The 16,808-nt window shown below is 42.1% G+C and overlaps 1 protein-coding gene across 1 annotated transcript in view; it reads right to left on the reverse strand.

Moving 5' to 3' along the window:
- LOC149314591 (COMM domain-containing protein 9-like) overlaps positions 1 to 16,808 on the reverse strand; it is a 57,752-nt gene that overhangs the window by 1,742 nt on the left and 39,202 nt on the right. The window lies entirely within an intron of this gene.

The following is a 16,808-nucleotide window of genomic DNA, read 5'->3' on the forward strand; positions in this document are numbered from 1 at the left end:
CTTTTTCACCAGGACCAAAGCTGACTTTGACAAAGAAGAACATTTCTGACCCAGCATAATAATAAAAAACCTGGATATCATCCTATTGCAAAATTAGATCTTTGCCCTCAATCCCCTTCAGGTTTGAGACTGTCACTGTCAGCAGAAGTTATATGAAATGTTATTGCTCTTTTCTTTCCTCAGACTAGATGCTCTCCCCCCATTATGTTTCCTAAGCAACGGAAATGGCATAGATTCAGACTCAGAAACCAATGAAGAGATTGGTCCTGTTAATGAGGCTTCTCAGGCCACATTTTAAGCCAATGAGCAAATGAAACAGAAATAATTTGGTACCAAAATCAGCATCGCCTTATGGTTATTAAGAACATGTCACATGGCTTAATGTACCAGCTGTCCTAAATATTGGTGCAGCCCCAATTTGTTTTGTTTTTGATGGGTTTCTGATAATGTTGTTGCTGAAGATGAAGGAGACCAGAATCAATGGGAACCAAAGTTCCTTGGCTGGGGTTATGAGGCTTGCTCAGTGTTGGAGCATCTAAAAAATAGCCTATCTAGAAATTTAAATGTGGTACAAGAATCTGCCAAATGAGAAGGCTGGTGAAGTCCTCAGATTGATTTAATCGCTAAGTCTAGATTAAAAGCTGTTCTTCAATGACATATGTGCCAGAAGGATTCATCCCCTTTACCTTTTGAGTAAGGGTTCCCCTAAACTGTTTTTAGAAAGCTACCAAAAAAAAAAAAAAAAAAAAAAAGGCCATGGTTCAGCTACATGTGGATGTGTGTCAGGCTTTGTAGATTTAATTAATCCTTACTTAAACATATTTCTCTCTAAATTTAGCACGGATTTGAAATTGGACAGTCTTTCCTACCTGCATTTTCTCTTGCAGAAGTTGAAGACGATGAAGTTTATAAGTATAAAGAGCAGATCTGCTCCTTAATACAGCTGCTGACTATCAGGGCTCTGCCTGGAGTCATTATCTAGGTACAAAACTTCTTGTTGGGAAGAATTTCAGTGTGTATGCTGAAAGCTACAGATATATTTATTAGTGAATACCCTAGGGAACTGGAGCTCCCACTATGGGAAGAAAAAGCCCTTCCCACTCAACAGAATTCAAGATGTCTGAATATCCAATGTGTACCACACGCAGGTAAGCTTAATGAAGAACTACTTTCCTCCAACCAAAGATAGAGCAGAACTATAACCAGTTACTCATCTCAAGATTTGATGAGATCCTAGGACCTATTCCAGAAAAGAAAAAAGAAAAAAAACGCAGCAAAACCACATTCTTTGTATCCAGTTTTATCCACAACAAAAGAAAATATGATCACATCTATTTCAATGAGTATTATTATTATTATTATTATTATTATTATTATTAACCTTTATTTATGAAGCGCTGTAAATTTACACAGCGCTGTACATACAATCTTTTTGTTTGAAGCTGGTTAAAGAAGTGATGGCTCTTGCTTGTGGGGGAAGAAGGTTCCAGGAGTGAGGGGCAGCGAGTGAAAAGGGGCGAATCCGGGATGGGGCAGAGGAAATCCTGGGCTGAGACAGCAGACCTTGACTACCAGAATGGAGGGCCCTAGTGGCAAGGTGAGGAGAAAGATAGTGGCAAGGTGAGGAGAAAGATCCAAAGTACTGATCTTTGGAAAATAATAGGGGAAATGGTTCTACCATTAGGCAGTGTAAGCCAAGAGCCACAGGCATTAGATTTGTGAGGCCGCAGAGGCAGCTCCTCTCTCTTTCCTGAGGCCCTCTCACCCAAGTTGTTTCTTTTAGAAGACTTGTCATCACACGCACTATCCAAACTAGTTTGTCACTTCAAGTGCAGGTAGAAGATGTTATTTTATCACTGGTGTTGCAGTTTGTCACTTCAAATCCAGTCACTTTCTGGAATAAATAGCCAGGACACCATGTTGTCCTTCATCTCAAGCCTCAAAATGGCTTGAGCTGGCCCTAGATTAAATTGGGACGTACACCTCCACTTCATGACTGCATGTCCTCTTGCCCTACATTTCAGTAAGAGCTTAGAAAGTTACTCTTCAATCAGTCTAGCAATGATCATCAAAATGTATGGGATAATTCATTCTTGGAAGTTCTGTACAAGAACATGTCTCCCCGTGCTCCAGTGTCAGGTTCAATTGCAGCTACTGTAGGCGTGAAAGTTTAAATTACCCTCTTGAATGGCAGCAGAGATCTCCAGGGCAGAGAGAGAGAAAGAGAGAGAGAGAAAGAAAGAGAGAAAGAAAGAGAGAGAGAGACTTTTGGGACATGTTCTTCTCAATGACCACAAGTAAAGCCTTTTCCACTTATGTAGTCAGACAGACAGAAGATGGACTGCACTGTGCTGCTAATGGCAAACAGGGAAAAGTCCTCTGAATGATTAAAGAAAGGCAAATAGTGCATGTTTATTATAGAAGTGACTGTGGAGCCTAATAGCATATAAACTCTCAATCTCTACCCAGCTTTTGTTTCTATCTCATCTCCTGCAGAAATTGGAGCTCTGTGCCTCAGATGGCAAGCTTTTGTACTCTCAGCAACTGATGGGCTTTTTGCCCTCCTGCTTCTTGGAGCCTCACTCTCTCGCCAAATAAGCACTCTCTAGTCTAAATCACACCAGGCAATGTAATCCACTGGTGATCCTAAAAGCTTAGCAGCAATTAAACAGGAGGTCTCAGCTACTTTACCACAATGCTAAGCCATATTTTAAAACATATGTTTAAAAAGCCTGTTCCATTACACAGTTGACAATATGTGGTCCTATATTCACTTATGCAAGATTTGAATGGATTTGTAGATGGAGCTAGATAGTCTGCTTGGGAGCAGAACATTACACAGATCTTGTGTTACTTTAGTATAATTATCTCTGGTGTATGCGTCTAGATAATTGTACTAAATGCTGGGCTTTTATTCCCAAAATAGGTTAAGCAACTTGGAAAGTTCTTTTAAAATTCAGACCAAAAGCTGAATTCATCACTCACTGACATGGGAGCCACCAGCTGCCATTGTTTGCAACATCCAAACTTTTAAGGTGCTAGACATAATTCTGTTAAATATAGCCCATCACCCAGCCCTGTAGGGGCCCCTGTCAGATGCATGACAAATCATGTTTTTTCCTGCCAGGCAGCAGAAACAAATTTATCATCTCCTCCAAAGTCATTGTGTCTGCATATTCAGCGTGGAGGGGTTCTGTTTTGTTTGGTGGCTTATAAATTCTGTGTTCCTGCCCTAAATAGAGCCCTGGTTGCTGGGTATTTGCCCACAATGAAGGCCCCTATGGTTTAATAACTCAGTGCCAGAAAAAGTTCAAGCAGCATAGTGTAATGGTCTGAGTGTTGGACTAGGAGTCCAGGAAACCAGGGTTCATATTCCCATCGTGTGAAACCCACTCTGTGACCTTGGGCAAGCCACTCTCTCTTGGACTGAGAAGAAGGCAAGAGGAAACTGCCACTGCATAAATTTTGCCAAGAAAACCCTAGGACAGGGTTGTCATAAGTCAGAGTGGATTTGAACAACAAAAATAGTGGCCTCACTTAGAATCTTCTTTGCAGAGCCAGGACATTGTAGTAGTTTGGGTGTTGAACTAGGACTTGGAAACCCAGGTTCATATCTCCAGCCATGAAAACTCCCTGGATGGCCTTGGGCAAGTCACACTCTCTCAGCCTCAGAAGAAGGCAACGGCAACACCTTTCTCAATAAATCTTGCCAAGAAAAATTTGTGATAGGTTCACCTCAGGGTTACTGTAAGTCAGAAATGGCTTGGAGGCACACCACCATGCTAGAAATATGCTCTGGAATGCAAATGAGCATTATTTCCCTTCCATAAAACAGCTTTCAGTTGCCTGGGCCCTTCAAGATATTATGGACTGCTGCTCCCATTAACATCAACCACTGTAGCCATTTTTAAAGGATGATGGGAAGTGTATGGCAAACAGTTGGAGGGACCTAAGGTAGGAAGGATCACCCACAGGCTGATAGGAAAGGATTAGACAATTCAGTTAGTAGTTCCTTCCTCATTTTTATTCACAGCACTGGGTAGGTCTATCCCTACAATTAGGCAGTATGTGTCAGGTGCTTCTGCTAACAGATTTGGGGTCGCATGACATGAATGTGGACTGAAAGACACAGCTATGTGATTCTGGATCAGTATGCAAAGGGATCTTGTAGCACCCTTGAGAATGAGAGAAAGAAGTTGGCGGCATAAGCTTAGGTTTCCTTCCTCTGATGCATGAAGTGCCTAGGAACATCCCTTTATAGCTATGAATGAGCAGGTTATGTGTTTGAACAGAAATAGAAATGCAAACATGTGGGTATAGTGATGAAGTGAAAAGTTCAGTTTGAAATAGGGTTGTTGGGGGGACAAAGGCAGGAGGAAGGATGTTGCCTAAAGCCAAAATAAGTAGACAACCATATGAATGGTGGTGGGAATTATTGGAATGTTGTGTGATGCTGGCTGGGAACCAGAAAGAAGATGTCACGAACTGGCCAAGAGAGCCCTCATGAGGTTGGAGTGTTAACTAGTGTAATTATGTGTGTAGTGTGCGAGGAAATCATTATCTATGTTCAACCTGCTGTTGGTGGACTGGAATTTGTGGAGATACTCCTATTCCTGGTTCTTTTCCCAATCTTTCTTTGTAGGTTTTTTTTTTTTTTGTTCAAGAACTGCTGCTCTGAGGTCTGAGATGGAAGACTAGAGGAAAGGAAGATTGACATGTTCTACAACTGGTTTTTTTGTATTCCCATTCCTAATGTCTGATTTATGTCCATTTATTCTCTGGTGCAGAGACTGGCTTGTTTGTCCAATATAGTGTGTCAGAGGGAGACACTGTTGACAAAGGATAGCATAAATCACACTTGAGTATGAGCAAGTGAAAGTACCACTAATATTGTGGGTCATCACCCACATCATTAGCTCCTGAGAGGATATTTCCTGAGTAGATGTGTGGGCAAAGTTAGTATCTAGATTTGTAGCAATGTCTCCCTAATCAGGTTGTATGTCCTTCTGTAGGTAAGGAACTGTTTGAGATTGGGAAGCTGTCTGTAGGCAAGTAAAATTTGACCTGACATCAAGAGCTCATTATTGTCCATATTGTCTTTATTGTTCATTGAGGATATGTCTGAGTGGTCTCAGGTGGGAGTTGTATAGTGGGGTTCTGTCTTTTCTGTTTTCATTTGTTCTGTAATAGACTAATCTTGGGTACAAGTCTTGCCTTATCTATTTGTGTTTTTTGCTTCATATGGTGGGTCCTATAGCTTGAGAATTCGTTTGTAATTTCACGAGTTCAACATCCTTGATTTGTGTGTCTGAGCGGATGTACTTGTCTCTGAAAGCTTGGCTGTAAACTCTGGATTTGGTAGTGCATTCAGGGTGGAAACTGGAGGCATGTAAATACAAGTAACAGTCAGTGGGTTTGTGATATAGTGTGGTGCTTAGATATCTGCTGTGTAGTTGTACAGTGGGGTCCAGAAAGTGAACTTGTTCTTAGTTCCAGGATGAGATTGATGGTAGGGTGGCAGTTGCTGAAATTCTGCTGGAATGTTTTGAGTGTGACTCTCAAAGGAGCTATAAGATTCCTTTGCATATTGATGTGAACTATCAGCTATTAATTTTCTTTTCTTTTATTGGTACTTCCAGAGAGATGGAGAGAGAGGTTAGTGGAATTTACTATCTTGGATGCCAAACTAAATTGGCCTTAACTAGCACTGAGAACTACATATCTTCCTGCTCTGTCTCAAGCAACAAAATGTCTTGGACCAACCACCACATCTAGGAAGAGACAGGAACAAGACTGGACTTGGACCTTAGGGCCAGTTGGACATTTCAAATAAAGATCTAGTAGGCCTAAATACTAGTGTGGCATAGTGGTTTGAGCATTGGACTATGACTATGGGTTCAAATCTCAGTTTGGCCATGGAAACCCATTGGGTGATCCTGGGTGAGTCACCCTCTCTCAGCCTCAGAGATTGGCAATGGAAAATTCCCTCTGAAAAAACTTGCCAAGAAACCCCCATGATAGGGTCGTCTTTGGGTTGCCATAAGTCAGAAACAACTTGAAGGCACACATCAACAACACAGGCATAAATACAACCGGAGGAGTTTTTCATCAGGTAATAGAAGTAACCTGATGGATTTCTGCCTGTTGAGCAAAAATAAACTGTGGCTATTCACAGTCTTGAGGCTGAAAGGACTTGGGCAAACAAGAATAAAAAAACTGGACAAAAGGGGGAGGGGAAACTAGATATAAGCCATTAAAACTGGGACAGGACAGGGAATGCAAGACTAAAATAAACTCTTCTAGTCTAATATTCAGGTCTAATATACTTTGGAGCATGGCAGGCAGGAGTTGAGGCACAATTTGAAAAATTAAAGGAGTGAGCAATGCATGGTTTTGTGCTACTGTATCTGGAAATCTCCTCAAGGAATAAGCAGTTTTTGTTGGCACTGACTTTTGTTAAAGTGCCTAATGCCACAGCTTTATTGCCTCTGAGCAATCTGGATGGATCTTCAGTGGATTATGTTGCTTGGCATAGTTTAGACTGCAAGTGAGGCTAAAGTATTTAGCTGGAAGTTGGGCTGAGTGCCAAGAACTAAGAAGGCCTAAACTGTGAAAAGCCTCCTGGCCAGATTCTGTAGGTGAGAATAATCCTTTTGCCCTAGACCATTCTAGAGCATTCAACAAGATCCTTGTTATGACAAAAGAAGCCAGATTTTTCTTTTTAATAATGTTGCACATATATGTTCGGTTTGCATGAGCTAGTCTACTTCAAAGGAAAGGGTATTTGTCCCCCCTCCCTCCCCGCTTTTGCAAAGAAGAATTTGGCAATTAAATCAATGATATTCAAAGACTGGATAAAGGAAAATTGTAGTAGCAATGACTTTGTGGCAGAAGGTTGACCTGGTCCAAAACACACTGCAGAAATAATCCAGTTTGAGGTGGCTTTAACCGCCTGACTCAGTGCTAGGGAATTCTGGGAATTGAAGTTTCATGGGACATTAAGCCTTTTCTGCCAGACAGCTCTGGTGTCACAATAAATTACAGTTCCCAGGATTCTCTAGCACTGAGCCAGGGCAGTTAAAGCTGGCTCAAATGGGATTATTTCTGCAGAGTGTTTTGGACCTCTGTCTTCCTGATGTGCTAGTTCTCCAAGTGCAAGGAGATCTTGTGTATAGGCACATGCGTGTGAATATACACTAAACCACACACAACAACCTACTTGCAGACTGATTTGGTAAAGTCCAGGAGAAGCTTGACAACTTCTTTATTCTGCTTGGTAACCAAGGTTGGAGAACCTCTTTCATTATGAGGAAAAAATTACATTTCAGAGAAGTTTTTGGTAGGCAGGGCCAAAGGCAAAAATGTAGTACCAAAGATATCAGCACAATTAGCTTAAAGCTTTTCCAACTAGAAACTAGACCATTAGTAGAGACATTTCCTTATTTTAGAAAGGGTTTAGAACCCTGATACCCTCAATATTTCACAGGAGGATACCAGAACTCATGTGGTCAAGCAACATCAGAGTGTGATTAAGATGGCAAAAGTTATTACATGAAGAAGAATATACAAGGAAGGAGAGGCTCAGTAGTTTGCTTTTGCTCAAACTTGCTGGAAAGAGTAAGATTCCCCCCTCCTCTCCTCTTCCCTCTATTACATTAATTATATTCAAACTCCTTTTTTATTTTGAATTCAGCAGCAACTGGGGACAAAGGAGGAAGTGGGAGGAGGAGAGAAACTGGGCCATTTTAAAAGCAGCTGAAAAAGTGGGATGACAGGTGATAATCGGGACTTTCCAGCCAAATTGAAACAGCTGGAGATACTGAACCTGTATAATTATGATTTCTTGGATAAAGGGGCCTTTGAAGCCTAAAACAGGACCTTGAAAAGGTTAGAGTCTGCCTGGTATTCCACACCCCTACCTAGCCAAATGCTGCCTTATCTGGAGCGTCCTAACTAGAATTGTGGATCCCCCTTTTTTCCCCCATGGGAAAACTGCACAAGCGACCTCATCCTCTGTAAAGCTCTCAACCATAAACTGAAAGAAAAAACAACAACAGCAACAGTAATCGGAGCGTTATTGATGGTGTCACTCCTCAGTAATAGTGCCTGCCAGGTGATGAGAGAACACCAGCCTGTCCGCAGTAATGTCATGTAGACACATAAAGCTAGGATTAACATCAAAGGGTTCCTGCACAGGGCTCTGGTGGCAGGCCAGCCTTTCAAAGCATTCTTCAAACTGGCTGAAAATGTGCTAACAAGGCATAAAAAAGGCCCTAGTGAGACAAAAAGAAAATACCAAAGCAGGGGAAGATGATCTGGATTATTTTCAAAGGCAGATGCACTGATGCAAGGCCTGAGTGATAAAGCAGCAATACCACCGCAGGCTGTGAATTTGACAGGTTTTTATGTCTGCGTCCGACTGGCATTGGATTGAATTCAGGCAGAAGCATTCAAGGTGCTGGCATGGATGACTCAGGAAGCGGTACGTTGCCCTAGGATATGCACAGACAAAAAAAGAAACAATTTTCTACTCCCGTGACCCACTGCCGATTTTCCAGTGCCACTGGCAATGCTACTTTCCTGTCATGTTATGATGTGTGCAAATTCAGTTATTCATTCAGGTGGGATCAGTGCTCTATAGCTCTATCAAATGAGATTACTCTCTAACTCATTGTTTAAAATTATGAATGGAAATCCTTTCTGACTTCATTCTCACATGGAATAAAAAAAATAATTTAAATAATTTTCTACCTATTGAAAAAAAATTACAAGAGTTTTTGCATATCACTGAATCACTTTTCAGGATGTGGGACTTCTTTGCCAAAAAATTATCTGTGCAAAACCATTATTTTCCACAGAAAAACAGTGCATCTTGCAGAAAATGCAGTTTTCTGTGCAAAAAGTTGTTTGGGGGCAAAGAAATTATTTTTTGTAAAGAAGTTCTGAAAACTCTTGTGGTAGTTGAACATTTTCTTGATGGTTATTTCAAACACATAGGCCCCATTCCCACTGGCCCAGTTAGCATGGGTGGAACTGGGTAGATCCGGATACCCCTCCCCTGAATCTCTCCGTTAGCAAGTGCCCACTACCGATTGAGGGGCATTTTAACCCGAATGCTTTATCGGGTTTAACTTGAGGGCGCCAGCTGTCAATCAAGCAATCGTCATAGGTGACATTTGCAGGGGCATCGGAAGTGTCCTCCCCCTCTTGTTTTTTTTAAAGAGCCATGCACAAAAGGCCCCAAAGTGCGCACCTTTTGTCAAATAAACCTCTTTGTGTGTGGGTGGGGGGGGGGGGGTACAGGTTATGATCTCCCCCTGGCCCCATTTTCAACCCCAAAATGCAAGTTAGTGCATCCAGTATTCCCCATTCCTTGCCACCCCAGAATGCCTCATACACAGATAATAATAATATCAATAATATTAATTCCTCACCTCGGAATGCCAGAAAAGGATGCTTTTTTGGGCTCTCCCTAGGCTACCCCTGAATTCCTAGCAAAAGCTGTATCAATTTGTCAATTTACATAATTGGAAAGAGAAGCATTACATTCAATTGGTAACATTCATCCAGCAGTCATTCCAAAGGAAATAATAGCCTGCCCTAGCAAAAACTGTATCAATTTGCCAAGTTGCAACATTACATTCGGTTTGTAACATTCATTCGCAATCCAGCTGTCATTCCAAAGGAAAGACTATGCGCATAGAATAGACAGAGAAAAATAATTTTAAAAGAATACACATCAAAGGGAAAAGGTCCCTGATGGATAGGAGAGGCTTGTCTTGCTCTGCCCCCCACCTGCCCTGAAATGCTCCTGCTCACCATCTATCTATCTATCTATCTATCTGTATATCTATTGCCAAGAACATGCACATTTTTTGCCAAAAATAATTTTTAAAAAATACACATCAAAGGGAAATTATCAGAAATAGAAGAGGCTGCTTCTGTTGCAGTTGGATTTCCCTACATGCCCCAGCGTAGCCCCGCAACCCAATTCCCCCTGGAAATCCTCCTCCTCCTTCCTTCCTTCAGACCCTCTCCTTTCTCGGGGATGCCCATTGACTCTTTCCCCAAGCTCCTTCATCCTCCTCCTCCTCTTCCTCCTCCTCCTTCATCACTTTCTCCACCCCCACCTCTCTGTGACAGCCCTCTGCAGCCCAAATCACCCCTTTGCATCCAGATTCCCCTTTTTTTCAGCTCTTTCCTCCTCCTCCTCCTCCTCCTCCCCCTCCCTTCTGATGATGGGAGGGAATGCCCTGCCCTTTGCCCACCCTCTGACCTAAATCCCTCCCTCAATTTGCCCTGGTCATGATCGGGGGCAAGTTCATATTCCACAGAACCCAGGGTTTCTCAAAAGAAACGCTATTTGTGCCGATTTCTTTTAACATGCTCTAAGGGGCATTTGCCACGGAACGGGTGTGCAAGCCTCTGATTCGATTGTGGGGGATTCGGGGTGAATATGAACTTCACATGCAAGAATCAATTTCAGAACCGGGGTAAATTGTAATGTGAATGGCCCCATAGAAGTATCCTTTCTCACTGAGGATGAGAAGATCTGAGTATCTTTACATCCTTATTCAAAACATGGGCATTTTAGCTTAATCACCATCATCAGGGGTGGGAAAGTGGCATCAGCTGAGAGGCCAAATTCTCCCACTTCAGCTTCTTTTTACTGGTTGGATGATGACAAAAGGAAAGTGATCTGATAGAGCAGGAATTCCCTTTATAAGGCTACTAGAAAAGGAGCATTGGTCATGCTGGTCCCAAGCTTGTGGGTGTAGTCCCATCCACCAACAAATAAATATTCCAACCTTTATTTTACACCTCTTTCCATTCCTGGCTTGGGTTCTTATCACAGGTTAACCCCTTGAAGTTTGTGTATATTTGGAGAAGGAAGTACATGATGGATGGGAGTTACTTAAAAGTGAAGTATTGAAGGCACAATTTCAACCCATTCCAATGAGGAGGAAAAATGGGAGGTGTCTAAAGAAACTCATGATGGCTGCCAAAGAACTTTCAGCTGAGCTACGTTTTAAATAAAACATGTATAAGAAATGAAAAAAGGGGGAAATCACCAAAGAGGAATTCAAATAAATAAATAAATAAATAAATAAATAAATAAATAAATAAATAGGCAACGTGTGTAGGGAGAAAGTCAGAAAAGCTAACAGGTAGAATGATCTCAGGATTGCTAGACAGGCTAAAAACAATAAAAGGGGCTTTTTTATTATATCAGTAGCAAAAGAAAGAACAAGGAAATGGTAGGACCACTGTGTGGTGAAGATGATGAAATACTAACAGGTCATAGATGAAAGGCATAACTACTCAGTACTTTCTTTGCCCTGGTCTTCTCCCAAAAGGAAAACTGCTCAACCTGGAGGCCATGAAGCAGATGATACAGCAGGGGAAACACAACATAGAATAGGTAAAGTGGTAATGCAAGAATACCTGGCTACTCCAAATGAATTCAAGTCTCCAGGGCTAGATGTAAGGGTATTAAAAGAACTAGCAGAAGTAATCTCAAAACTACTGTCAATTATCTTTGAGAACTCCAGGACAAGACGAGCAGTCCCAACAGACTGAAGGAGGTCAAATGTTGTCTTCCTTTTTAAAAATGGGAGTGGGGCAAAGAAAATCCAAATAATCACTGCCCAGTCAGCCTGATATCAATACCAGGAAAGCTTGCAGAGCAGATCATGAAACAAAAAGTCTGTGAGTAGTTTGTAGGAATGCCATGATCACTAAGTCAGCATAGATCTCTCAAAAACAAGTTATGCCAGATACAAGATCCCTCATGATATTCTTACAAAAAAAGGTAGTAAAATGTGGTCTAGATAAGGAGACTGTTAAGTGGATTTGTAATGGGTTGATCAACCAAACCCAAAGGGTGACCAGTGAGGTGCCACAGGGTTCGGTCCTGGACTTAGTGCTATTTAACATCTTTATCAGTTACCTGAAGGATGGAATAGGGGGCACACTTATCAAATTTGCAGATGATACCAAATTAGGAGGAGTAACTAATACCCCAGAGTACAAGATAGAATTCAAAATGCCCTTAACAGAGAGTTGGGCCAAACTGATAAAATGAATTTCAACAGGGAGAAATGTAAGCTACGACACCTAGGCTGAAAAAAATGAAATGTGCAGATATAGGATGTGTGATACCTGACTTGACAACAGTACATGTGAAAGGGAGATGGGAATCTTATCAGGTTGTTGTTGTTGTTGTTGTTGTGCACCTTCAAGTCATTTCCTACTTATAGTGACCCTAAGGCAGACCTATTATGGGGTTTTCTTGTGTTTCTTGTATAAATGTTCTGAGTGATGCAACCTCTCCCTCTCTCATCTACAATCAGTTGTGGTACTGTCTGTGTGCTGTGGCTTCTGGGGAGTGTCACTGACTGTCTCAAGCACTGGCATATTCTCCTGTCCTTCTGTTTCCCTATCTGTGTTAGAGTCTGAACCTGGCTCCTGGAAACTTAGCATGATTCCCTGTCCCTCTGCTTCACTGGATCATAGTCCAAATTTGGATCCTAGGAGTGAGGCATGACACATAAGCTATCTGATGTGAGGCACCAGCAATGTATTTATTTCTTTATTTATTTGCCAGTGTGTCAGGGATGGTAACATTTTATTTTTCTTGGAATAAAAAGGGACCAGCAGATAGCTCAGGGATTGGCACTAGTTCCTCAAGCACCACCTTTTATAGCACTAGCCTAGAGCTTTTTTGTTCTACCTTTAAGGTGTTTCCTTATTTTGTTAAACATGATGAAGGGATAGTGTAAAGCACTGTGGTTTTTAAAATGGGTGAAGGAACCCCAGTGCCCTTCCCCATTCTTCATATACAGAATCTGATTAGACTGGCAATTAAATCTTCCTTATTTTTATTTATTCCACCTTTCTCACAGCTTGAGACTCATCTTCAACAACAACAATGAAATAGAAACTTCCATCAAAACATAAAGGCAACAGACTATCCTAGTGGTGTCACTAGGGGTGTGTTTGTCACTAGGGGTGGCCCACACCAGCTGACACACCAGAGGGGTGTGGCACCCAGTCTGACCCTCCACCCACTTCAGAGAGTGCAGTGCTGCTGCCATGCAGCAGTAGGTACATGCCACCACTGGCCTACATGCTGCTCTAGCTCCCTTCACCAAGGGAATCAGGACAGCAGAAAAAGTGAAGACAGCAGATGTACACACACCCCTGCTGGCTTCCCTCTGCTCTGGCTCCCTTTGTTGAGGAAACCAGGGCCTCGTTCCCACTACTTTTTAAACTGGTTCGCAATTTGGTTCGAACTGGTTCAAATGACCCTGGTTCCCACTTAATCTGAATTGCTGAAGAGATTCCAAGAGGGGGGCCATGTGCTAGACCCATTTAACGCACATCTTTTTGGTGCTGGTTTTTCTGCTTCTTTTGGGATAAATTGAATCTGCACAAGTGTGAACCACATGCGGATTGGAATAAATTTAAATTTGCCCTTCGTCTGACTGGAGTGAGTCCATTTTGAATTGATTCATGCCTGAATGTGAACCACAGGTGGATTATTTTAATGCATTTGGGCAAATGTAGTGGGAGAAAATGCAATCAGGGCAAATGTAGTGGAAACCACACCCTGCTGTTGAATCGATCCATTGATTCAGATCACACATTCATTTATCTATAAGTAGAAAAGGGGCCCAGGGTAGCAGGGAAGAAAGCAAGGGTGATGGACACATGCATGTTCCTGCTGGCCTCTCTCACTCCCTTTGCTGAGAGAAACAGGGCTTTGGGGAGGAAGGTGAGGGCAGCAGATGCACACATACCCTTGCTGGTCTGCCCACTGCCTGGCAGCAGGAAACCTTGAACAAGAAGCACCACACTCTGTCCCTTCCTCCCCTTTACTGTCTCACTTGCTCAGCTGCTCCCCACTGATAGCCATTTCCAAGTGTCCCCAGGCAGTGGACAGTTACCCAGCCAGGGGACAAGGAACTGACACAGCACAGAGAAGGGAGAGAGAGGGCACTGCACAGGTGACACCAACCCTAGTGATGCCACTAGACTATCCAAGAAGATATAGGATAGATTTAGCAACACCCGTGGACACAGCCTTCTGGTATCTGTAGCATGAAGCAAATCCTGACTTTACCTAAGTGTTAATGGCCTTGACAAGATAAGTGCATATTTACATATCATGTAGCCTTTTTTTTTAAGCACACTTTCTTTATCTAGTCATTACACCCACCCTCCTTTGAGTTGGATCAGAAGCTGATACAGTTAGCAACTGGAAGCTTCCTTTTGCCCACATCCCATCTGCATAGATACCCAGCTACTAGTGCAGATTTGAGGAGAGTGAGGTTCGCCTCCAAGGCCAATTTGAAGCCCCTCAAATTTTAAAATTAGAATTGAATTCTTTTAAGTTAAAAATGTCACCCATCCTCTTTGAGGGCATGGAGACCATTAGATTCTCCCAAATCTCCAAAACTGGCAAGGACAGTCCCAATTAATCCTCTCCCATCCCACTTTTTCAGCTGCTTTTAAAATGTACCAATTCTTTATTTCTTTTCCACTTGCTTCACTTGCTGCAGACTGAGTTCACGGTGAAAAAGTAATTTGCATTCAACTCAGCAAGACAGAGGAGAGAAGAGGGGGTGGTTCTCCTCCTTCCCACGTGGCTCAGACAAAAGCAAACTGCTGCAGCATTGCCTAACATGTGTTCTTCCTGGATAGTAACTTTTGCCATCTGGAACCACACTCTAATGTTGCTCACACATGTCCTGGTATTCATCTTTGAAATATTGGAAGGGCATGGCACCATGGTGTAGTGATTTGAACATTGGACTATGACTCTGGAGACCAGGGTTCAACTTGGCCATGTAAAACGACTGGGTGACCTTGGGCAAGTCATACCCTCTCAGCCCCAAAGGATAACAATAGCAAACCCCCTCTGAAGAAAGTTGCCAAGAAACCCCTATGATAAGTTAGTCTTAGGGTTACCGTAAGTTGGAAATGACTTGAAAGCTACACACCACCACCATGCCATTTTGTCATGTTTTTGGTGAATACCTGGGTTGTTTTAAGTCCAGGCTGACTTTCTGTTTACTTCTTTGTTTAAACCCCCAAACTTGGCAGAATTGTCCCCATGCCCTCAAGAGGAAATGAGGGGGCTTTTATATCCCATATTTCTCCCAGCACAGAATTCAAGGCAACCATTTAAAAACATGTTACAACTAAAAAGCTATTAAATACAAAAGCTAAAACACAATTAAACCAAAGTTGTAGTTAAAAAACAAGTTAAAATTGCAAGTTAAAAGCAGTTTTAGCATCACATATAAAATATAATAGAATAGAAACTCAGCACACCCCATTAAAAGCTCCATTTGCTGCAACATATTAAAAAAACCTAATGCCTCCTAAAATAAAAAATGAGGAAAGACAGTAAGGAGGGGGACCAACCAAACCTCCCCAAGATGCTAATCCCACAATTTGGAAGCACCCACTGAGACAGCTGTCTCACATGTTTTCACTAAATGTGCCTGTGATGGTGGTAGGATCAAGAGAAAATTTTCCCCTGCAGAACTTAAAGTCCAGGTTGGCTCATAAAGGAAGATGCTGGCTTTCAGACAATCTGAATGCAAGCTGTAGGGTTTTAATTAATTTATTTTAAGTTAAAAATGGGAGTTGTGTGGGTATGTCTCTCCAAGGCTCCATAGGGGATCAACATGTCCCTCCAAACCCCTGGCAATTTCCCATCCCTGTAAATAATGTTGCATCGCAGCTTTGGCCATATTAATGTTAGGCTCCCAGTAATAGAAAGAATATGTTTGGGGTTAAATTTGGAGGAGGGAGCTTGGCGGGTGGTACAGAGGCTGCAAAAACAATGCTTTGTCTACCTTTGCTCAAAACTAATTAAGAGAGAGCATAAAAATTTATTTCTTCACATTTAATAAAATGTATAACATGCCTTTTCATACTGTTTAAACAGCCAAATGACAACATATCATAAAAACAACAGGAAAAACATGGGGAAAAAATCACAGCAGATTCAAGAATAAGCAAAATACTGGGACCAGCCACTAAAACTCTAATGAGACATATTAAAGTTGTCTGGAAAAAAAAACAAACAGGTGTGGATCTTAACTCGACAGAGAAAGACAGGCAGAAAAGAGAGCAAATGAGCCTTCCTAGAACGAGAGGTAAGTGTGCATGCATCTGACTAGTTTAGATTTGTCTCCATGTAGGAGGCAAATCCATGTAGACCTCATTACATCAGTGCAGCCCACATGTAAGTAAGGCCTGCTTCAGATTGGCCCTGTACATGCACTCCAAAATAAAGCTGCTTCAGGTCACTTTGGAGGTCTGCTGTTTAAATGATGCATGCGTCCTAAGAGTCCAGAAGCCGCACCAAAGCCACACTCCAGTCCTAAGGACTGGAGCATGGCTTTGGCAAGGCTTCAGGACTCTTAGGATGCATGCATTATTTAAACAACATACCTCCAAAGTGACCTGAAGCAGCTTTATTTTGGTTTGTCTGAATGGGCCCCAAGTCAGGTTTCTTAAGGTGTAGTTGGTATACCAGACTAACAAATGGCAAAGTCTCCCTGCCCTGTGAGAAAATTGGTAATTGCAGTTGGCAACTGCATGCTATAGTTAACAGCAGGCTCTTAGAGATACCATCTCCCCTGAGGCTGAGAGCCTGTGACTTGCCCAAGGTCTCTGATTACAAGAAAGTAGGCCAGGTTAAATGTTCCTTATTCTGTCTTGTAAGTGAGAAGGAATAATCCCCTTATTTTATCTTGATCTGGGAACTGTCCTGTTAGCTAAAATTCCTG

Source organism: Sceloporus occidentalis, unplaced genomic scaffold, assembly GCF_023333645.1.
Source record: "Sceloporus occidentalis isolate IW3139 unplaced genomic scaffold, rSceOcc1.0.p SCAF_4, whole genome shotgun sequence".
NCBI classification, from domain to species: Eukaryota; Metazoa; Chordata; class Lepidosauria; order Squamata; family Phrynosomatidae; genus Sceloporus; species Sceloporus occidentalis.